At 43.6% G+C, this 23,758-nt stretch overlaps 1 protein-coding gene across 1 annotated transcript in view; it reads left to right on the forward strand.

Annotated features, from left to right (window-relative positions):
• The window catches only part of WDR17 (WD repeat domain 17), a 2,439,098-nt gene that overhangs the window by 79,989 nt on the left and 2,335,351 nt on the right, over positions 1-23,758 (forward strand). The window contains exon 2 of the mRNA XM_069631441.1: positions 10,056-10,145. The gene's annotated coding sequence lies outside the window, so the exon portion shown is untranslated. The remainder of the gene's footprint in view (positions 1-10,055; positions 10,146-23,758) is intronic.

A 23,758-nucleotide genomic window follows, 5' to 3' on the forward strand; every position in this document is an offset into this window, starting at 1 on the left:
CAGGTAGACACGTGCTGCCCTCTAGAGGAAAAGGAATGGATGTGGCTATGGGGGCAGATCCCTAAATTGACAAGGTCCCTCCAAATCAGAGAGATATGGCTAAAACTAATTGTTCAATGGCACATGACCCCATCAATACTTCATAGAATGTATCCAGGGGTCTCAAAACTTTGCTGGAGGGACTGTGGGGCGGAGGGCACCTGGGCCCATATTTGGTGGGAATGTCCCAAGCTTGACAACTACAGGGCGAGCTTCCTATAGGCGATTGAGCAAGTGCTAGGAATCAAATGCAAAGGGCACAAGGGCCTAGCGCTGATTGGGCTGGGGGGGACGACACTGGAGTCCCTCAACTCCAGGGCAGGACGCAAGTTATATGTCATTATGATGATGGCAGCAGCGCTGGTGCCGGCAAGTAAATGGAAGGGGAGGGAGCCCCCTCAGGATCATGAATAGGTGGTGAAAATCTGGAGCCTTTTGTCAGTGGAGTGGCTCACTTACTCAATTCAAGGGGATCACAATAGGTTTAACACAGACTGGTCGTCACTGCTGAAATATCTGAAGCATGGGGCAAGGGCTGTATGGTGTCCACGAGCAATGCGACTCCTGGGCATAGTAGAGTGCCCAGAAGAAGGCAAACTATGAAGAGACAATAGTGGGAGACTGTCTGCAACCTGTAATAATGCTGTCATTGGATATACCAGGGCAGCGGTAAGCCTAGGGTGTTCCAAAATATTCAGACTTTTCTCGAACCGAGGGAGGCGGAGGGTTTCAATCCTGTTTTAATGTGTTCATGTTGGAATGCGTTTATGTTTATGGAAATGCCCATAAAAAGTAAAATAAAGAAATAAAAGAATATAATATAGCCAGTTATAGTCTAATCTTTAGAAACGGCCAAGAGGAGATAAAGGGCTTCATTACAGTTTCCCCGGTCCAGAAAAATAGGCAGTAAAATTCCTGGTAATTCCAGCACCGGCAATATTACTAGACCGGGTAAACACAAGTTTGCCATTGCCATTGGGTACCACAGATCTAGCTTCAGGCCTGACCTGTCTGTAAATCAGGACTCTAAAGGCAAAACAATGCTGCAATTACTGGTACCAGTAATTGCGGAAATCCCCTCCAGAGAGTGCCACAGAACTCCATGGAATGGGGATTTACCAGTGTTTCAGCCACCTGGATATCCTGGTAACACTGGGATATCAGGCGGCAGAAACGGTACGGGCAGTTTGCTGGTATCCTGCTTGAATTTGCGGCAACCTTGTAATGAGCCCCAAAGAATCAATCAATATCTCCTTCTATTCCATGAAAGAGAGCAGAATAAATAGAGGAGCATAACAAAGGAACAACTCTATTTCATTCATTAGAGGTTTCCACTTATTAGTTGTAAGATTTCCTCCCCTTTGCTCTCAACTGATTTCAATTTATTAAAAATAACCATTACAAATCTCACCAAACCAAGTACTAGAGATAACTGTTTTCCATTCATTAATCTGTTCCACATGTCAGTTGTAATAACTCTGGAAGTACAATTAATAAAGGGACCTAAGTGCTTTATTCTAATGACAGCTACTGCCTCACATTTCATTATGACATGAAAGAGTTTCTGTGCAGCCTAAGGTGCCGAGTCTGCAGGTTCTTAATTCTCGTGGAATGTTCCATTTTGGACCCATAACCTCCAATGATGGGAGGCAGTATAGCCGAAATTTCATAAACCATTCTCTACATATCTAGGATGTAAATGTAATTAAATATAATTTAGTATCAGGCCTGGTAATGTTCCAAAGGGATCCGTTACTGTATAATGTCAATCTTAATCTTCACTTTCCACAATCTTGTCCCATTGTATAATTTTTTTTTCACAAACCAAAGCAAATCCTCTTTGTTTACATTTGTTATTTCCGTAAACCTTTTACGTTTGCTGAAGTTCTGAAAATACAGGTTAGCACTCTTTCTCAACAGTTCAACCAAACTGAAGCCTAAATCAGGGATTTCCATGCTCAACACCTTCCTATAGAGGGTAATACATTTGTTGACATATTGTGACCACCACGATTGCAGCCCAAGCTGTAGCCTAATGGCACTAAATGGTATTGATTTGGGGAAACCAAGGACATGTCTCCATATGAGGCCTTCAATAATGTTAAAATACGTTATTTTTTTAAACGGGACTAACTCGGCCCCATATACAACCATCAGTGACACCTTCCCTCGATAGAATTCATGCTCTTGCCTTGTCTTTCATTCTGCTCTTTTGTTTTATCACAGCATTTTTCACTGGAAGAATCAGTCCTAAGTAACACAAGGAATCAACCTCTTTGATTTGTTCATTATTGATTGTTCAAAAGTAGTGTTTCTAATGCCTTTTACCAGTTATTGTCATTTTCAGAGATTTAGAAGCGTTAGTAACCAGACTATTACAGCTTAAATAAGAGTCAATTCCTTCAAGGGAGCGCTGTAGACTGGCAGGTGTAAAGTCGAGTAAAATTAGATTGTCTGCATATGCTATGCAGTTCACTCTGAGACCTTCAAATCTTGGTGGATAGCCACCCTATCCAAGACTATCCTCCCAAAATCGTCAACATACAGATTGAACAGTGTCTTTTTTTTAAAATCATTGGATAAACCTAAAGCAGGGGCTGACGCTCATTTTATTGTTATGCTTTCAAAGGCTTCTTCAGCTTCTGGTGTCCATTGTAGGGTTTCTACAGTGCTGGCCTTCATATAGTGTTGCAAGGTTTTCACTGTCCCTTTGTACTCTAGAATCCATTTACTGCAATAACCTACCATACCAGTAATGTGGCATTATACACGTGCCAATGCTTCATGAGCTCCTGGTTGACCTTCGGATTTTGGGTACTCTTTTCTTTGTACTTGGCCATCTTGGATCTGAGGCCAACCACATAATCCATTATGTCTTGGGAAGAAGTTCTGGGATTGCGATCCCATCCTTATCACACCAAACCAAGAGGACCCTTAACAGGGTGGCCAAACACGAGTTCAAAGGAACTAAACTCTACACTGCTATGTGTCACCTCCCGGTAGTCAAACAGAAGGCATGGTGTTAGGGAGAATTCTCTGTTTAGGCTGAATTTCCTAACCTAGTGAGTCCCCCAGCAGCTTTGCTGGATTTTTGGGGTTTATTTCTTTCTCCTGCTAAGAGTGAGACTCTTTTTCTCCCACTCTTAGGCATGATTTGAGAATGTCCTTTGACTTTGTATTGTGTTTTATGGGCTATGGGGTCTTTTACTCCATAGGGTTTCATGTATTTTTGGTATGTGTGTTACACAGCACCCTCAGTGCAGTAACACAGGGGTGTCATAGGGACCCCCAAACATAGACTCCATACCCTGGGACTGACTACTGTCTCCCAGGGCATGTAAAGTCACCATTGACTTTACTAGTCTTAAATTGTGAACAGAACCAGTACCAACCATCATATTGTGGAAGTACTGGTAGGGGTAATTAGATTGCCCCTGGGTCTGTTTTTAGAGGGGCACTGTGCAGTCCCCCCTCGTCGAGTTTCTGGCTGGTGGCAGTGGTTACCACGCGAAATATTCCACCGGAATATTTCCTATGGGATTTTCCCATTCATTTTAAATGCACCACTTTTTTGGTGCAATGTTAAAGATACCGCCGGGTTATTTATTTAATATTTATTCCCCGGTTGGGTCTTTTTGCCAGGACTCGGTTTTAAAATGGCGTTTGTGTTCGCCTCTGTAACTCCAACCCAAGTCGAGCCCTTTGTTCCACTTTTGGCGGGCTTCTGCACAGAAGCCTCCAAAAGTGGTGCCACTCTAACGGAGATACTGATCCTGGGTTCCGACTCCAACCTAAAAAAACTGAGTCACAACTATCGTAATTTCAACATCTATGGCAACACAATCAAGGTGGCTACTGAGGTAAAAACAAAAACTCTAGACTTTTACCTCGATTCCACACTATCTCTTAAAAAACAAGTTAACACCCTGGCATCCTCCACAGCGTATACCTGTAAATTAATCAGGACCTGTCGACCTTACCTCTCCAAAACCAACTGCATCATGCTAGCCAACACATTAGTAATGTCCAAATTGGACTACTGCAACGCCCTCTATGCAGGAGCCAACAAAACTATTATAAATAAAATGCAAATCCTTCAAAATAACGCTCTTAGAGCAGCCCTTGACATACCCCGCAGAGCACATATCTCTAACATCAGGAAAGACCACCATTGGCTTAAAATCAGCGACAGAGTCCTGCTCAAGACACTATCGCTCACTCACAAAGGGCTCAACAACACAGCCCCCCCCTACATCTCGGCCAGACTGACCAGAAAATCATCACACCAGGGCCACCAACCACTTCTTGCTCGAAAATCCCAGATTCAGACGCTCCAAAGCGGGTGGTGCAAGTTTCCCTGTCGGAGCTGCCCAGGCCTGGAACGCATTGCCCATTGCGTTGAGAGCTAACTTACCCTACTCTAACTTCAGAAGCAAGGTAAAAAACTGTCTCTGGTCCAACGACAAGTAATTGTCATGGAACCTAACGGCCATGATACTTCTGCAACCTAGTCTAAGACGTTTCTGTTCCCACCCCTGTTACCAATGTTCACACTCTCATTTCTGTAACATGTTAGTTTCTCATTCCAACCTCCGGTATTGACATGTATTGTATTGTATTGCTATGTCTTTTATACTCTGTAACCCAAGCTTAAGTAACCTTGTATCTGCTGCGCCCGGCTACCCCTGGGTTTTGTGCGCATTATCAAATAATAAACAAACAAACACTCTGTCTGGGTCTACAGGATGTGTGGGGGGGGGGAATAGGCACCCTGGACTGAGTTGCCTCGGCAACTCAAGTCGCACTCTTGTGTGATTTGCCCAGTGGTGACTGTTACGCTCACCTGGTTCCCACAGGGGCATCGATCGGACCCGGACAGCTGCGGCATCCACCCACGTGATGGTAGTGCCGAGATGACTGTCTGGACTGGCCCGCCTAATCTCGTCTGCTTGATCCGTAGAAGTATTCTCCTGCAAGTGGAGAAAGGGATTTAGCCACCCGTGGATATGAGTGATAGCCCCCTCCCACTGTTCTCGTTCTCCCTTCTTGTCACCTCCGATATCCCCTTTTTGGAACCCCACCTTATGTTTTTAAATGATGAGCTCTCCATCCTGCGTGGATTGCAGGGGCGCGTTGATGCCAGTTATTTCACTGGTTTGAAGGCGTGGGAGAGTTCCGGAGAGTATTGACTCTGAGGTTCCTGGCAAGGTTCGGTAAGTATCAAGTTCATAGAGTTCAATATGTCTGATGATTTACTCTTGTCCCCCCTTCCTTCCTTGTCTTGCAACTAAGATCATGAGAGGATACCCCTCGTGGCAGTTGGTGGCGCTCAGGTAAGGGTCTGTATTACCCAATGCCATCCGGTAAATGTTGCCGGTTTTTAACGTGTTGTTTTCTCTCCCTTTGCAGGTGCGGCACATGAAGATGTGGAGAGTTATAGAATAATGCCTCCGGTGGTAATCGGGTAAGTCTATGATGATAAGTGTTTTATTTGTTGGTTTTCTCGGCTCACCTTTCTGTTTTCTTTTGTCCCTCAGGTGCCGGAGTTCGGCGAAGAAATGATGGAGGCAGCGCCACATCGAAAGATGCTGCGAGGACTGGTGAGTATGGTGCGGCGCTGTAGCTGGAGATGCGACGCGTACAGAAATGATGTTCCTTCCAGATCCGGAGGCGAGATGGATCCGAAATCCAGTGAGGAATTCGAAATAGTTTATTTTCTAATCTTGTCCTTTTCTTTCCTCTTGGTTTTAGGAGTTCCAGGTTTGAGGCGGGCGTGACAGAAGACTAGATGCAGACTGCAGGCACGGTGAGCGTTACGCTGCTGGATGCAGAATAACGCAAAGCGTGTGCTGCTGTTCGGGGGTGGTTTAAATAGCCTCCAAAGTAGCTCCAGGTAAGAAGTTCCCTAGAACCACGCCCGAGTAAAAAATAGTCCCTGTGAGTCCCATCCAGGCCTCACAGTGGCTTGGACTCACTAGGAGCATGGTCTGTTGGGGTTTTAAAAGGTATCTGGATGACTGCTTCCGGAGCTGATGGGCTTGGTCATGATGCCCAGGGGTAGGCATCATGACAGTGACAGCTAGGACTGATGAATGGGGGTTTTCTGCATAAAAGCAGGGCTTTGGGGACTGGAACTTCAGAAGTCGCCACAGGACCTAAAGAATCCGAAGAGGGAGAAGCTGAGCCAACCTGCAACGGCGACACCACCGGTGGAGCCCTGCTGAACCGACTAACCACTTCCCAACGACAGAGAAGATCTTCTTCCTGGATTGTCTTCTTCCTTTGAACTGGTGGGGTTAACCAGTTCGCCCTCTTTTCACCTTCCTGGATCGTCTTGTGGTCGAATCGCCCGTGCCAAGCACCCCGGCGGGCGGATAGCCATGCTTCACCACTACCGCGAATAAACGGGTAGTACCTTTTAACCGGGAAACTCTGCGGCTGGTTTCTTCCTTGGCAGTGCAACGACCTCCAGCTTTCCTCCACGTCGACTTGCACCCGCTGGCAGGAACAACTGCCCCCGCTGGAGCTTTCTCACCATTTCAGGTACTGTGTCCCGCCTGGTCTCCCTGGCAACAGACTGTTCAAGGTGTCTCGTAAATCCTTGACTCTCTATCCTGTGGTGACCTGGGACCTGTTAACTAACTTTTCTGAACTAATCCAACTCCTTTTGAACTATCTGCAAAGACTTTTAAAGTATACTTCAACGGTGTGATCTTGGGCACATTCCGCCTTGCTCTCTCCAAGAGTGGGCCTGGCCTATGAACTTTTTGCTCTACCATAGACTCTGCCTTTCTTGACTTGCTGTGGTTCTTTTAAAAGTGTTGGTATTGTGTGCTTTCCTAATTCTGCCTTTTCCCTCCCTTTTTAAATCATTATTGGAGTGCCATCTTGGTTAAGCGCTCACCTCTGTATTGATAATAAGTGGTGTTCTTTTCCTAAGACTTGTTGAATAATTAATCAGGGAGGTGTATATATTTCAAGTGACTGTGTTTGAACTTGCTTGACATATTAGTGCCAGTGTATTTTTACAAGTGTGTTTTTAAATAAATAATTATATACTTTTATACCCAAGCTCTGGTCAGTGTTTGCTTGTGCTACTGTATTTTTGTACCTAATGTGCATACTCTATATACTGCCTAACTCTTCTTGAGAGAAGTCTGACTGCTCAGCCACAGCTACCAGGTAAATCTGGGTGGTACAGACTGCTACCAATTGGGTTTACTGCTAACACCTGTAGTCTTAAACTTTTTGCAGTGGTCCCTAAGGGAACTGCACAGGTTTCTGCCTAACACCAGCAAAAATGGGCAGACAGCCTATCAGCTGTCTCGGTCACTCCTAAGCGACTGTTTAGAAAGACTTCTCTTTACAGCACCTTTCCCTCCATTTTTATGGACCCCTAAACTTTTTGCTTTTTATTTTTGAATCTGATCTGCTCTTTTTGCAGTACAGTGTAGCCTTCAGCTTCACTGCACTGGCTTTTGCTCATCTGTCATGGGGAAACGGACATGTCCTTCAGGCTGTCAGTACTGGGAAACATTGTTTTGCTTAGTCTTAGTTACTTTGTTGCCACTTTCGGTAACTTGTTAACACTTTTGGTAATTCTATATCACTGTACAATGCCTCTTACGGTGGTCAGTATTAATTTCAACAGTAAAAATGTCGACAGTCAAAATTTCGAAAAATAAATGTCGAAAAAAATAATATCGACAAACAATAATGTCGACATTTTTTCAATATTTTATCGAAATTTTCTATTTATTGTATAAATAAATAAATATATATATATATATATAACTAAAATGTGTTGAGTATGAGGGGTGAGAGGGTGGTGGGGGGGTGGCAGGGGGTGTTGGGTGAGGGGGGTTGGGGGGGACACCCCCATAGTAAATGATACTCTTTTTATTTATTTAATTATTGAATAAATAAATATATAATTACTATGTGTTGGGAATGAGGGGTGAGAGGGTGGTGGGGGGGCAGGGGGGTGTTGGGTGAGGGGGGGTTGGGCGGGACCCCCCATAGTAAATGATACTCTTTTTGTTTATTTATTTATTGAAAAAATAAATAAATAAATATATATATAGAATGTGTTGAGTATGAGGGGTGAGAGGGTGGTGGGGGGGGGGTGTGGTGGGGGTGGCAGGGGGGTGTTGGGTGAGGTGTTGATAGTTCTAATTGACATTTTTTGGTCGACATTTTTTTTTCTAAAAAATGACTTTTTACATTATATGTATAGGATGTTGACATTATTGTTTTCTACATTTTTTTTTCGACATTTTTGTTTGTCGACATTTTTTTTTCGACATTATGACTATAAACCGCCTCTTACAATGCAGTACAATGGGGTACACTTTTCGTTTTACCCTAGACAAACACTCAGAGGATTGGTGATTATTTTAGGTGTGCCTAAGGGACAAGCTGGTGGCAGCAGTTACTTTTTGCTATTTTTTAGTGTATTTTACTTTAGCCTTACCGCGTTTACCACATTTGGTTACCTACTGTGGCTAGTGTCTAAACATGGCCGTGACACACGGTTTGTCATTTGTCACTTGTCTATCTTGTCATTAACCCTTCTTCCTGACCTGTGAGGACAGGAAAATCCTTATATGGACTTCCAGTGCCTGGGAAAGCAGAGGCTTTTCGCGGGCTACTGAGGGCTGCCAGGAAGTGGATTGGGGCTGCCGTGTCCCAATCCACAAACTGTTTTCAGTGTGTCTGAATGGTATTCATAAGCTGTGCCACCAGTGGTCCTGATTGGACCACTGCTGGGATGTGTGTGTGGGCCCAATCTTTGATTGGCTAGTGGGGGTTTCGACTCTTACCTGCTTTTTGGATAAGAAGAGGACCCCAGCACCCGTTCTTCAGAGATTCCGGAAGAAACCGAAGGAGACAAGCATCCTTTACAGCTGCAAGACTGGTAAGGTAGACCATGGACCCGTTGGAAGAAGGCCTAGGGACCAACTTTTGCTACTGTCTTGGAAGAGCCCTTTCTTGTAAAATATCTTCAGCAGTCCTGCAAAGGAGTTGCAACCCTTGGAGTGGAGGGAACATCCATGCCCAACATCAGCTCGCTGTCCTGCGAAGAAGAGCCTTCAGAAGGGCCCCTGGATCACCCAGTGGCGGGCAAGCTCAGAGTGTGGGCTTCCACGCTGCAGACGTTGCCATTCCGCGTTGAGGCCCAGAACTTTGGGCATCGACAGCTTGTGCTACAAGACTCGCTTCTGCCAATTATCGTGGTTCCAGCATCAAGGGGACCCAAGATAAAAGATGAAGTGTGTCCGCAATAAGTGGGTCCCCCCAGCGTTGTCGTGCATCAACGGCCGTCATCCAAAATAACTTTACTGTATCCAGTCCTGTGCCGAGAGGGGCACTGCATTTGTCGCAAACCGATAAAGTGCTTGAATGTGCAACCCCTGGGCACAGGGACTGGAACTGAAGGCGGGAAAAGCATCCTCAGACCCTCTTCAGAAGACCTGCCAAGTCTTAAGAAGAATCAGAGTACAGAGGGTGGGTTGCAACAGTACTTACCTGAACCCCTAGCTCCCTTTTAAAAGTTTGGTAAACTTTTAGAAACAGATTGGCTTTGCCATTGCTTGCTCGTGCATGCACTGCGAAGGTTGGGCACACTTCTAAAAGTTGGAATAACTTGTCCTCTACCACTTGTAACTCTTCATTGGACCCCAGAAGCCCTACACTAATTTCTTCCCGTCTAACAAAACTTTGTGGAACTTTGGTTAACGTTTGGGCACAAAGCCCCATACATTTTAGGGATGGATTTCTAAAGTTAGTGTGGTATCCCTGTGGGCCTGTAGTGCTGCATACTAATACTTATCTTCCCTTTCAGTGATTTGTTATGTATTTTGCCCATCTCCAGTGATTATATATACATATATGTATCTTTTATTTAGTGTTGTGTGATAATATTACATGCTATTAGTCATTGTTCATAGTGTTATAACTGGGGGTGTGGCTAAGCAGCTATGCTCTAAGGGCACGTTTTCTTTGTGCTCCTACAGATCTGAAATGATCCTGGCCTGTTATACCGGCATCAGCACGAGAAGTTTCCTGCCAGCAGTGTGACAAGAAGGGGAAGCGGTCCAGCTCAGGTGTGTGCAAACTTAAGGCTGGTGTACAGGGATGTCATTTAGGGGTCGCTACAGGTCACAACTGCGACCCCTGAGGTTTCCCTTACTAACACTATGGTCTCCTTTGCTACCCCTTATTAAATGGGGGAAAAAATAAAAAAGTTTTTATTTTTTTATTTTTAATACAAGCTCCTGGGCTTTGGACAGCGCCATGTGGCTCTTTGCTTCTAGAGTGGCTGGCTTTCTTGTCCAGTCCTCTTAAAAATATATATGTATATTTTAAAAAACAGGGGTTTCACTAACACTTTCAGTAGTGACACTAAATAAAAAAGAATAGGAATACCAAATAATGTGTCTTTCTGGAATTCTAAAGCGTTACACAAAAGGGCACCTGGTTGATGCCTTGCTCTGCCCAGGTAGGTAATAGCGTATATGAGAGAAAGTGACCAAGGTCATAGGGTACCTGGCTGATGAACGAGAAAAGAACCCACTCCTCTCGGGGTATCAATGACTCTGTAGTAAGGGTTGATAGATACACTTGACTGGGTTTTACACAAGATACAAAAGTATTTACACATATATGGTATAATAACCAATTTGGTAAAGAGCAAATGCTGAATATTTGTAGCGTCTTAACAATGCATACACATCCACTTAATCATCCTTGGGAAGGATGCCAGTGGATTTAGTGAAGTGATAACATGTGGTAATCAACCAAAGCACATCTGAACAATGTAGAGTTGAACAAGGACAACAAGGAACAATAAAACGGTCTACACAACTGTGTTTCGACCAGAAGGTGAGCAAGATTATGCTCTGATGGTATGGCCTTCATCAGGACAGAATATTCCAACACGGCGAGTATCTTGTGGGGTCTGTAGAGATAAGCAGACGGGGTGTATTAGGAGTGGGCACTACACGTAAGTATCTAGCACAGGTAAGGTTATCAGTACAAAGAGCCGGTGCTTACCGGGACTTCGGAGCGCTGAGGATCAGCTAAGGGCAGTGTCATGAGTACACTGTGGGATTTACATAGCTAGCATAGTGGTAGGCCTTGGCGCTCATCAAGAGTCGCCCTCAGTGTGCCCTGTGAGTTGGTAGGGCACAGAGCTTGCCTCTGTTCTGGAGCACTGCTTCGCTGCGAAGCCTGTGGGATTTGGAAACATCAACTCTCCAAAAAGAGGTACAAATGAATTCTCTCTGATGTCCTTAAATAAAAGCCCACAGAAAATTAAGATGGAGGAATCCTTAATCAAACCCATTTGTGCTCCCTGCTGTGTTGTGTTAACGCTGCCCCTTTCCCACCCTGCAGCTGCAATGGCTCTCTGGTGTTCCACCCCCTAGTGCGAGTTATGGTTCTGTTATGGAACTGGCTCTTTGAAGCCAGGCTCTCAGGGAATTTCCAACTGGGAGATCCCAGGCTTGGTGTTCTGGGGACTCCGAAGCCCCATGTCTGAGAGGAGTCCCCCTCAACAGGACTGAGTTACTTCAGAAATGCATTATTTCTGTTGTGGTTTCCACGAAACATGGTGTCAACTCCAGATACACAGCCCATGTCAGGAACCAGGAAGCTCTCCCAGGTTCCTGCCCGTGTGGCACACTGGAGCAGGAATCTTGTCTGGAGAGGAGCATTGAGTCCCACAGTACGACACATTCTGGAAAACGGTAGGGAAAAAAAGGCCTTTTTGTACGTTTTTGTGTGTGTGTGTGCATGCAAGGGTGTTGCATTATTAAGATGTATTTGTGAATTTATATACGCGTGCATGCATGCAAGGTTTTGTCTTTGTAAGTGCGGGTATGAATGAGAGTTCCATGTGAATGGTGTGTATGTGTGTGTGTATTAGCGTGTGAATAAGAACACAGTGTGGATGTTGTGGGTGTGCCTGTTAATGAGAGTTAAGTTGTATGGGTGAATGACTGGTGGGTGAATGGGTATGAATGTGTGCATGCAAGACTGGGGCCCAGGTAGGGAGCATGCACTTGTCCTTTCGTGGTATGGCATTTATTTACTAGCATTAGGGGCAAGGCCAACATAATGTGTGTTCTTACATGGATGGAGGAGCAGGCATGCCACATTTCTGAAGCCAGCAAGGAAATGTTTTCTTATTTTTGCATTGCATTTTTTGTACTAGTGATAATGTCAGAGCCAACATGATATGTGTTCTTAGATGGTGGGTGGAGGCATTTGAGCATCCAGCAAGCAAATTGTCAACATAATACATGTTCTTACATGGTGGCAAGGGAGTATATGTGGAACCAGCAAGGATACATGGGCGGAGCCAGATGAACATGTTTTCTTGTGGTATTATAACTGCACATAATATTATTGGCCACGCACGGAGGTGGCTCGTACATATTTGTCAGGCACAGCTTGCTTCTACGCTAGTTGAAGGATTTAAGGTTTTAATTAAAACACATACTTGCTTCTCTCCTCTACTGCAGTGCACAGCGTACACCTGCAGCAGCGTGATCATCACGTGTATTGCACATGCAAGTGGTCAATGCCGATCCGGAGTTAACAAGTAATATTATCCCACCAAACATATCGCCACATATATGGTCATCTAGAATGCCATAGGCAATATTTTTGGGGGGGATCATTTGTGGGAGCGGGGGTGTCCCCCGCAGGGTCCATGCCTCAATATCTCTGACAAAATATGGCAATATTTGTGTATCGCAATAGTTTTGCAGGGATATTAACACATGGAACCGATCCGGAGTGGGCCGTGGCCCATGCTTTATTGAAAAGCTTGGAGGGCACCGAGCATGGCTTGCAGGATCCCCCACATTTTGTGTTACGCCACTCCATTCCAAGGGAAGAGTTGCATTTCCTCCCAGGGAGTCAACAGAGGCATGCATCCTGCCTTTGCGACATTCACTGCAGCTGCCTGAAATGCACATAGTCCCTCATAACTGTCCGAGCTCACACAATGACACTGGCATGATGCAAATCGGATGTGGCTTTAATAATTATGTGAATTACCAGCCATCATACCTAGAGATATAAATGGTTTTGATTTGCAGATTATCCTGCCACCGGGTGGGTAGTTCATCATAATTATGATAACTTTGGAACAGAGGTGTAGACTTAAATGCAATCTCTGCACTGCAGTGACTTGGCTGTTACAGCAGCTATCAAAACAAGCCACACGTGACCTCTGAACCAGCTCTGTCCCACAGGGGACCAGGGGCTGCAGATCAGGATACTGATGCAAAAGGGCACAGTTGTACACTATGCTTTTGTCATGGAGTTTTCCGGCAGGGGGATGTGATGAGCAGACCCTCCTTTATGGGAAGCTATGGTTTTTACACCCTGGCTAGATGGCAGTCCTTCACAGATGAAGCTTCAGTTTTAATCCATGTTGGTTTTGCCACCGGAGTAAAAGCAACAGTCCTGAGGCATCCTCCCTGGTAGAGTTGATATTTTAGTCCCATCCAGCTTCCCTGCTAGCCCCTGCTGTGGGGACCAACATGATGAGTGAGGAGCACAGAAGAAGCCTGTCAGCCTGCCCCTAGCAACATCCGAAGGACAAATGGGGTTGCATTTGTTTCAACAAAGTTTAGACAGCACCTCTTTTATTTGTGTTATTCCATTGACAGGAGAGCTAAAAGTAAAAAGGACCCAGTGGCGTGCACACCCACTGTCACATACGCTTTCCAGACCTTTTTTCACTTTTTGCAGACCTAGTGAGGATATGATGATTTTAGAGCAGCAGGACACTGAACACTGGTGTCCTGCTACCTGCCAACCTACAGCCTACATGGTCTGACCTCAAGGTGTTTCCCATGCTCCTCCTTTTACACTTTTCCATGAAAAAAAGACAGTGATTGAACAAGTCTTTGGCTGGCTTGCCTGACTTCTGTGTATGGCATTGTTAAGGATTTCAATCAGGCGACACACACCTTGGTCTCAGCCTAGGATGTAGCACTCAATTGATATGCCTTTCTTCTTATTTTATGCAGATTCAATTTGAGATGGTACACAACACGTATCACACCCCCTTTTTCAAATACCCCGGGTCACAATGGACCATGAACCAGGCCGGTTGGTGAAAACACAATATACATATATATATATATATATATATTTTTTTTTTTTTTTAATTCAAACGAAATCACACAATTTTAATATGGGGCAGCAATCACCAATGGGGTGATAATCCCTATGAAAATGGAATCAAGACACTTGGTTACCTTTCTCCTAGAACATATACACAGAATAATTGAATAGGAGCACTTTTTGATTTCAGGAAAGATAGCACCCAAGTTAAGGTTTCCCCCTGCAATGTTCCCTCAACCCACAGCTAATCGAATTCCGAGTGGATAGAAAGAAGCAGCAGGTAATCGGGAATAAAAATAAAAATCCGACCTTCCCTTACAGAGTAAGAGGCAAAACGGACTTTAAACCCTTAATAAAGGCCTAAAATAACACTCGGAAATGGCAGATAATTAATTAATGTGTGGTTAAATTATAATATACATATGTTTTATCACAATAGCATGTATGTTATATCACTGGCAATCACAGGGCAATGGATCAGCAAAAGGCATACAATTTGAAAATGAGTGGAAAGTTTAGAGCATGCTGCAGCCGATTGACACGTGGGAAAACTTCACATTTACTCAGTTCCCGCTTTAAATTACCCAAACGGTTTTTAATAAAAATGGGTGAAATACTCTGATTTGGAGTGCCGGGGAATAGATATATATCACAGGGACACTATAGAGTTGAAAATAGGTCTCTAGCTATGAAACTGGATGAGTTATGCAAGATATAAAAAAAAGGGGCGCTTTGAGTAAAATGAAGCCGTGAAATAGGAAAGGAAATCAGTTGTGACAAGAACAGTTTTACTTTAAACTAGAGTATTTAGACTAGACCACCAAAGAGGAACACAGCAAGATCCAAGGTTGATTTGCGAGTTCAACCCTGTCACCCCAGCGCCCAACCTTAGCAGAAACCAGTCCGATCACTGAAAATATGACTAATGGCTTAGGATTACACAAGACAAAATTGAAAAGAGATGGCGCTAGCATTTAAAAATGAAGGACAGGATGTGCGGATAATTCGAACAGTTTCAACAAGTTATCGGGGTAAGATAAGATTGCTTAGAGAGTGGGATAAGGACAAAGACAAGACAAGATAGGCTATGTATTTCTAAGGAGTAGGGATCATACAGTCCACTTTCTAGTTTTGGGATTTTCGGACAGTCAACAGGGTTGGGTCACCACACAGCTGGCACACCTCTCAAGACAGCTGGGTAAAAGACAGCTGGGCAAGGTCTGGTCACCGGGTAGCGAACTGCTGGGCAATTCAGGTGACTGGATGGTAATTCTCCTGGCAAGGACAGCTGAATGGCAGGATTGCAGTGGGCATGCAGGTAATGGGCAGCAAGCCAGGCTGGTTTCAGGATGCAAAAGGTACCACAGCTTTCCCCTTTTTGTTAATGAGAGATTAGTGAGTTTATTCTGGATCAATGGCCTTGCTGGGAAGAGGATCAGAAATGCTTAGGCCTTGTAGTTGGAATCAGCAAGATGGCTGGAGCAGATCAGGAACGCAGCACATGAACTTCAGGAACAGTGTCTGTTTAGAGTCTTGTCAGGGACTCTTATATATAATGCATAGTGACATCATCAAAGTATATGGCTGGGCAGGCTTAACTAAGCACACCTCTAACCGACTGGATTGGTCAGGGGTGCTAGTCCCTGCCTCGCTCTCAACTGGTTGGATTTCAAGGCAGAATGTCAGATTTGTGATGTGAGTTTTACAATGTTCAAAAACCTCCGACAGTTACTTTAGCTAAAATCCGATTTTCCCACAAATGGTACTTCTATACAGTTGAAGTCTCTTAGCAAATTGCATAAACAGGTTACATATTTTATGCAGACCATTCCACTCCAACTCTGAACTCTGTGAGATATTGTTTCACCCTTCTAATACTTTTTGGTAATTTTGAGTATGAAAGATTTGGCCTAAAATTCTGTAACTTTATACACGTGTGTGGATTATCATAAGGGATGTAAGGATTAAAATTTGCAATGGCATCATGGATACTTTCCTTATAATCCCCAATTCTTTGCCATTTCTGTCCCCAAGGTGTCAGTGAATTCTGCAATGTCTCAAATTATAAACCACAAAATTGGTTTTAAACTGCGAGACTTTCCCGTTTTTACAAAGTCCTGCTGCAGAGATAAGTCTTTGGAACAAATGGCGGTCCTTTGTCCATCACTGGACCATTTGTTTTTCTTCAGCTGCCACCAACTGTCATTTTCTCCAGAGTAAGGTGGGGGTTTCCCAGCTTGATTGACGGTGTATTGCCCCTTTCCCACTTCACACTTCCTTTTCATGGGAGTTCCATTGTCAGAGGGTTCAGCCCAGACCAGATTCTGTCAAACCTAGTAATTATCATGGAGGTGTTAGTATCTACTGAAAGTTTATGGTGGTTCCCTTTCTTGGGGGAAGCCTTAGCTCTGCCAACTGGAATAACCTGTTTTTGGAAGCTTGCACAATCTAGCCAAGGCAGTTAAAAACCTTTATTTTCTTTTATTTGGTCCTGAATCAAAAAAACAAACCCGTTGAATAGACAGCCCATATGTGTTTCCCAGCAGCCAACCCCTTCTCATTGCTGGGCACAGACAAGCTTTCATTCAACATTTTACTTTTCTTTAAAACAGGCATTTGTTTTCTTTAGTTTGCAAAGCCCATTTTACACATGTGGTGCAAGCTGCTAGCACTTTTCTTCTTAAAAATCGTTTTTGACTTTCCATCCGGATTCCCACCCTGTTTTGCAACCATAGTTATTTTCTTGTGGGCAGTAGTTTATTTGAAGTACAGATGCACTGAAATTGACATAGCTTACATAGCTGGAGTTTCTTTGAACTGCTGATCTTTGATACTTTGTAAAACATGAACGTGCTTACCATGTGGGTAAAATTGAAGTTTCATTGTTGATTTTTCTCCGATTTGGTTTGACAGAGCCTGTCATTTAGGGGTCATGCTTGGTTTTGCTGCAGCACAATGGAGATATGAATGGGCATGGCAGGACATTATTAATAACAGTAGAACAGATGAAAATAGCGTCAGAGCAGCATCATTTTTAAAGGTGAAATTCTTCCTTTTTCAATGGGGGCTTTGGGCTTTCAGCAAAGCAGTGCTGCATTTTCACTCTATTTCTTTTTTATATGTAATAACGCACTGGAAGGCTTCCTCCGTGTGCCCCCTTGTTCCATCCTTCCCAATATGGGCTTGGCAAGATGGTGAAGCCATCTTTTTGTCACTGCAAAACGCAGTTTTGAGGCCATGGTACTCACTGGTACAAGCGCAACCATTTTGCTGTTTCTGCTGAAGCGCAGATTGGTTTTGGAGAAATTATGTTTAGTGGGTCAATGTAGCCCACAGCATCCACTGTTTCAATTTGAAGAAAATATTGAAAGAGGTGTGCAGTATGTGTTCAGGCTGGGGTAAATGGGCTTCCTGCTTTCCCAAAAATGAATTGTAAAGGGAGACCCTTTTTACCAAGTGCTCTGAATTCTACAAGCACTTATCTGTGAGTCCCAATTCTAGGGCTAATGCAGAGTTTGGGCTGGTTGTAGTCTCAAAATATTTGCTGGTTTTCTTTTTTTTAATATTAATATGTATTTATATTAATTAATAAAACACAGTATACAGAATCTTGCCAACCCATGGTACAGTCTCAAAACAAACATAGCATACAAGTTTCAAGCCAGCCCTCCTTAAGGGGTACATGCATCCATGGTAAGGGTCAGCTGACCACTGGTCTCTATGCGTGAGAGGCGGATGAGAAAAAATAAAAAGGGGTAGGGGGCGGTGACACATGTCAATATACATATTAATTCTGTACCAGATTCAACCATCTAACTCCAGGGACAAGACCGATATTGCCGGAAATGTGTCAGATTCCCCTATATTCTTGTAGATGGCTCTCTGAAAGGTTGATCGTCAGTAAGCTTGTTGACTTCCAGGCATCAAGGATGGTTTTCTTTGCTATCCTGAATCCCCTAAACAACCATGCTTTGCTTGTTTTTAGCAATTTTCGTATTAGTTTGTCATCCCCCCAGCATGAATAAGGAAACCTTCATGGGCACATCAGCTTCCAGCACTAAGTGTATTCTCTCAGATACCCCTTTCCCCAACTCCTATGTCTTGTAGCAGAACCAGACCAGATGTTCCCCTTCTCTTTTTTTTAACATTTCCAACATATGTTATTATCCACCAAGTTCTTCTTATATATTTGTTCTGGTGTCCAGTATGTTCGATACACCAGTTTGATCGGACAAACTATTAGGCTCCAGTCCAACAGTGCTAGTTTTACATTATTGCTACACCTCTTTCAGCAGATAGATCTCAGATTTTCTCCCAATTAACTAGCCCATATTGACAAGATCTCTGTGTCCTCTTCACCAGTTGCAACTGGAAGTCTGCAGAAGGGGGCTGCCGGTTGAGCAGTATTCATGCACATTTCCATATGTGACCAGGTCTCATTTTGAGGGAGTAAGAAAGGTGGATGTCCCATACTGTCACTTAGGATTCCTCTCAGCTGTCAATATTCTGTGTAGGACCTGCAAAACGATTTAATTCATTATTGAGCTAGACAGACGGTGGCCTTTTGTGGACCACTTTCTGCATAGTCTCAACTTACTTGATAATTTGCACTAGTATTAGATGTGTTTTATATATATGCTCTATTTTGATTTGTCTAAAAAAAAGTGTTTTTGTTTTTGTTCCATGACAAATTGGTTATGTTATTGAGTCCTTTTTTATGTAATATATCTTATGTCATGCACTGTACCAATGTATATAATGCACTTAATAAACATAAATGTCTATCCTTTTTTGACACAGATTGGGGTTGTGAAAGTCTTTGAGCTGTTAACCAATAATATATCAGGGAGTCCCGTTGTCACTCCTGGTCAGTTGCTCTTTTATTGATTAACTACAGGTTCTTTATGTATATGTAGTATGTGTTTCCTTGTGTTCCGTTCTAGTTTTCTTTGGTTTTGTACATGCATACTCCACTTTATTTGGAATATGCTCTTATATGTTGGGAGCCCACTTTTGTAAAATATTGTGTATGCCAGGTCAGAGTGCAGCCTTGGTGGTTTGCCCTCCCATAGGACCCGTTCTGTGATCACATGATTTCTTTGAAGAAACCTTACAGCAGTCTAAGAGGGAGCATAGAAAGAATAGAATATATTCTGGTTGCCCTTTTCATTTTCATACTATTTACTTTTCCCCACAGTGAGAGTTTTAGGAGCAACCACCTCTGTACGTCTGATTGGATTTTGGATAGCAATGTTGCGAAATTGATCTGTAGCAATTCATTCAGCTATGAAGAAATCCATATTCCCAGATATTTCTTTTTGGCAGGATGCCACGTGAAGATCCATTGATCAAACATATGCTTCATACAGGATAGAGAAACTAGTACAATTTCTAACGTGCTCCAATTCACCTTGTAACCAGAGATTCTGGAAAATGTTTCTATTACAGCCGTAAGGGAGGCTGTGCTTAAATCAGGGTCTTGGGAGACCGCCAGAAGGTCATCTGCATTTAACCAAACCTTCCTTAACTCTTCCCCATAGCCATATCCTCTGACATGTTGTATTCTTGCTCTACATAATAGCCAGGGGTTCCATTGCGATAATGAATAGCAGCATGGAGGGAGGAGATCCTTGTTTAATACGCTTTGGAGGTTCAATTTTCACAATATGAGGCCATTGGTAAGAACACTGACAGAATGATCCATATAAAGGAAGTTCACCCATTGCAGTAATGTGGGACCATGTGCTAACATGTTTAGGGTCGTTAGACGGTATGCCCATTCAGTACTATTGAATGCCTTCTCGGCATCCAAAGAAATGGCAACAATAGTTGGCAGCTCGATATCCTTGCACCAACATCAACAATAATGTTCTCATATTATGTGCAACATGTCTCCCTTTCATAAAACCACCCTGGTTCTCATGGTTCAGTCGAGGAATAACTTTTTCCAGCTGCTATGAGAAAACATTGGCCTAAATGTTACAGTCAGTGTTAATAAGACTCATTGCTCTGTCATTAGTGCTGTGTGTTGGTGATTTACCTTTCTTCAAGAGGACAGTGATTAAGGCATGTCTAATTGAGCTTGGTTGAGAACCTGCCTGCCACAAGGGATTCAGTAAATATTTCATGGATGAACTTTATGGCAGAGTCAGGAAGAATGTGATAGAATTCAGCTCGCAATCCGCCTGTACTAGTGTTTTGTTCATGTTCAGGCATAGGATAGCCAAACGCATTTCGTCCATTCGCACTGCATCTTCTAGAATGTTTGCGGCATGATCTTTGAGTTTGGGTAGACCAATTTGAGCCAGAAGAGATTCTATGTCTGTAACGCCACTCCTGACTTCAGAGGAATATGGATTTTCAAAGAACTTCCAGAACTTGGCATTGATTCCCCCTGGGGTCATAGTCGGAGTGCCCATGTGTTCTCTAATAACAGCAATAGCCATTCCACTCTCCTCCACCTTAAGTCTATGGGCTAGAAAATGCCTTCCCTTTTTCCCTTGTTCAAAGTAGTTCACTCTGCACCTAAACATGACATATTCCACCTTTACAGAGATTCTTTATTCATTCATATTTTTTTTTCTGAGTTCTGCCTCGAGAGTTTGGTCTTTTGTGGCTGCATATCATTGCTCAATAGCTTTCGCTTCTTTGGATAATCTTTTCATCTCCATTTCTTTTGTCCTATATCGCACAGTCAAATTCATTATCACACATCTCTTGTAGCGTGTAAGTGCTTCCCATAATGTAGAACTAGACATGCCTTCCGTTCTGTTATGCTTAATAGTCAATTATTTCCTTAATAATTTCATCTCTTGTGATTTCATTCTCTATTATGCATGTGTTTATCCTCCACAGGAAGAACTTAGTGTGCATATATCTCAGTGCTAAACAGACAGATATTGGTTCATGGTCTATAACTGCAATGATGTCTATCTCTGCATTAGCCAGGGTTTTCCAAAAAAGGATGCACATACCCCTTTCCCTGGTGTTGTAGGTAGAGTAGAAAGTTTGAGCCACCCATTTACATGCAGTAAGTGCACGGAAAGTGTGCTGTTTGCTGTGACAGACTCTAGCTGGATCCTGGACCGTTCTGTCAGCTGCTCCAATATACGAGGATACTGCTCGCGAGCCGCAAGTGTATGGAGGAAGTCTTTTGCAGCTATACCCGGACATTGCCTGTCCTTGAAAGCCAAGGATTGGCCTGCTCCATGTGGTCCCTCCCCTCCACTTCCCCTGTGCCGGGTGAAAACCCCAGCATGCAGCGCACCACGCGTGTGCACCAGTAAGTGCACGGAAAGTGTGCTGTTTGTTGTGATGGACTCTATCTGGATCCTGGACCGTTCTGTCATCTGCTCCAATATACGAGGAGTTTGCTTGCGAGCTGCGAGTGTATGAAGGAAGTCTTTTGCACCTACACCCGGACATTGCCTGTCCTTGAAGTAAATATAGACAAGCGTATCGACACTCATTAGCTGGATTGGACACTTTTTTTAGTTTTTCTTCTGTTCCTCCCCCGACTCGTGTCAGATTGGATACGCCCACCCCCTTTGTAATTCCCCGACTCGTGTCAGATTGGATACGCCTACTTCCCGTGTAAGTTCCTGACCCTTGCTAGTTCTGATACGCCCAGCGTTCTCACGCATGACCCTAATTGTAGTTTTATCTCTCTTTTAACCTTTTTAGAGCCAAGGATTGGCCTGCTCCACGTGGTCCTTTCCCTCCACTTCCCCTGTGCCGAGTGAAAACCCCAGCATGCAGCGCACCACGCACGCGCACCAGTAAGTGCACGGAAAGTGTGCTGTTTGCTGTTCGTGGTGCATGGTGCATGGTGTAGGGTTTATGCTGCAGGTCAATAAGATCAATAAAATAGTTATGTGTGGGGAGAAACACACAGACTACAGGATTGTTAATAACGCTGGACACAAGATAGCTGATATAGTGTCCGCTAGTGAAATATTACCAAAGGTGAGTGGACTTGGTCTTGTTATTTAACATTTGCCTGGTTGGTATTTTAATAAACTTCAATTGATAATGAATCTTAGATCAAACAGTAGTATAGACATTGAAGTAAAAAAATTAACTGACATGATCCAGCGACCTAACCGTGCTTGCAAAAGGAAGATCATAAGCAAGCATGGTCTTCTACCTGAAGCCAAACCAGCTAAAATGACGACTTTCTTTGATAGCATTGAATCCACAAAGTCGGGTAGCAACAATTAGCAGAGAGTGTAATAACAGAAATAAGTGCTGAACTGGTGGAGGATCTCTCTAAGAGATTGCCGTGTATTGGTGCTAAATTACTCTCTGAGCTGTTAGAAACTCAAAATAGCAGAGTTGAGATGAATGCCATAAGAGAATAAGCATAACAGATTTGTGTAATACCTGTACCGATATGGCCATATGGAGTGGTCCAGAGGTGCATCTGCCAAAAATGCCCATTCCCAATAACTCTATTAACTGGCATGAAATGGGTTCCATGATACATGAAACAGTAGATGAAGCCAGACATCATGATGGCAATCTGGAGGAGGACTGTAGCCGTAATGTTGACCAAGTGAGTAAACTAGGTGAGGAAGGAAAAGAAAGAGTTATTGTTGATCCATTTTCTGGCCTAATAATGTATGCTGATACTTCAACTAAGGTGACAAACACTAAAGCGCCTGTCCCCAATTCTAGAATTAACACCAGTATGATCTCTATAAATAGTAGACTTTCAGAAGAAAATGAGAGCTTCAGTCCATTGAAAAACAAAGAACTATGGGAAGCCCTAGAACGGGTGCTAACTGAGATTGTAGATAAATGTGATATGATAGAACGTAAGTTAGTCACACTGTGTTATTGCATACAGGCTCCACCAAAGAGTGTATGACATTTAGAGAAGTAGGCGCTAACACTGAAATGTCTTTAAAGGCAGAAGACCAATGTGGTTCTGATACGGAGGCAAACATGGCCAAGTTACACAAAGATTAGATTCCCCAAGCTGTGGGGTATTCCATTGACTCCAATGCTATGGTATGCTGGTATAAGAAAAAGTTAAGAAATGGGAAAAAGCTTATGAAACAAAGAAAATTTAAAAAAAAAAACAAAGACCATTGCCACTTGATGCTAATGCGAGAGTGAGCGTTAATGGATGCATTGTGAGAGACGAAGTTATGCCTAATAATGTTGAAAAATGCACATCCACATTGGTAAGCTGTGAGACCCAAACCGATCCACATTACCAAAGAACCTAATTTCTCAGGCAAACACATACAGGGTAATTCATGGAATTTCGCACAAAAGTGTCGCACGCGGCTGGCGCACAGTGTGCCCGTGTGAATGTCTGCGCCAGCCGCGTGCACCAAAATCGATTTCCGCGCACAGCGTATTCATGGATTTACGCATCCAAAACCAGCCGTGGCGCAGCGACCCGGCAGCAGCGCCAGTTACGCTCCCAAGAACGCCCTTGCGCAAGGAAAAGCCATCAAAATCCCCAAACCAGCGCAAAGGGCTGCACCAACCCTGGACCAGTTTACCGGACTGCCAAACAGCAAACGCCAAGCGGGGAACGTGTATTATGGGGTTTCGCGGTAAC

This window comes from Ambystoma mexicanum, chromosome 6q (genome assembly GCF_040938575.1).
Source record: "Ambystoma mexicanum isolate Mex_15411 chromosome 6q, UKY_AmexF1_1, whole genome shotgun sequence".
NCBI lineage: Eukaryota > Metazoa > Chordata > Amphibia > Caudata > Ambystomatidae > Ambystoma > Ambystoma mexicanum.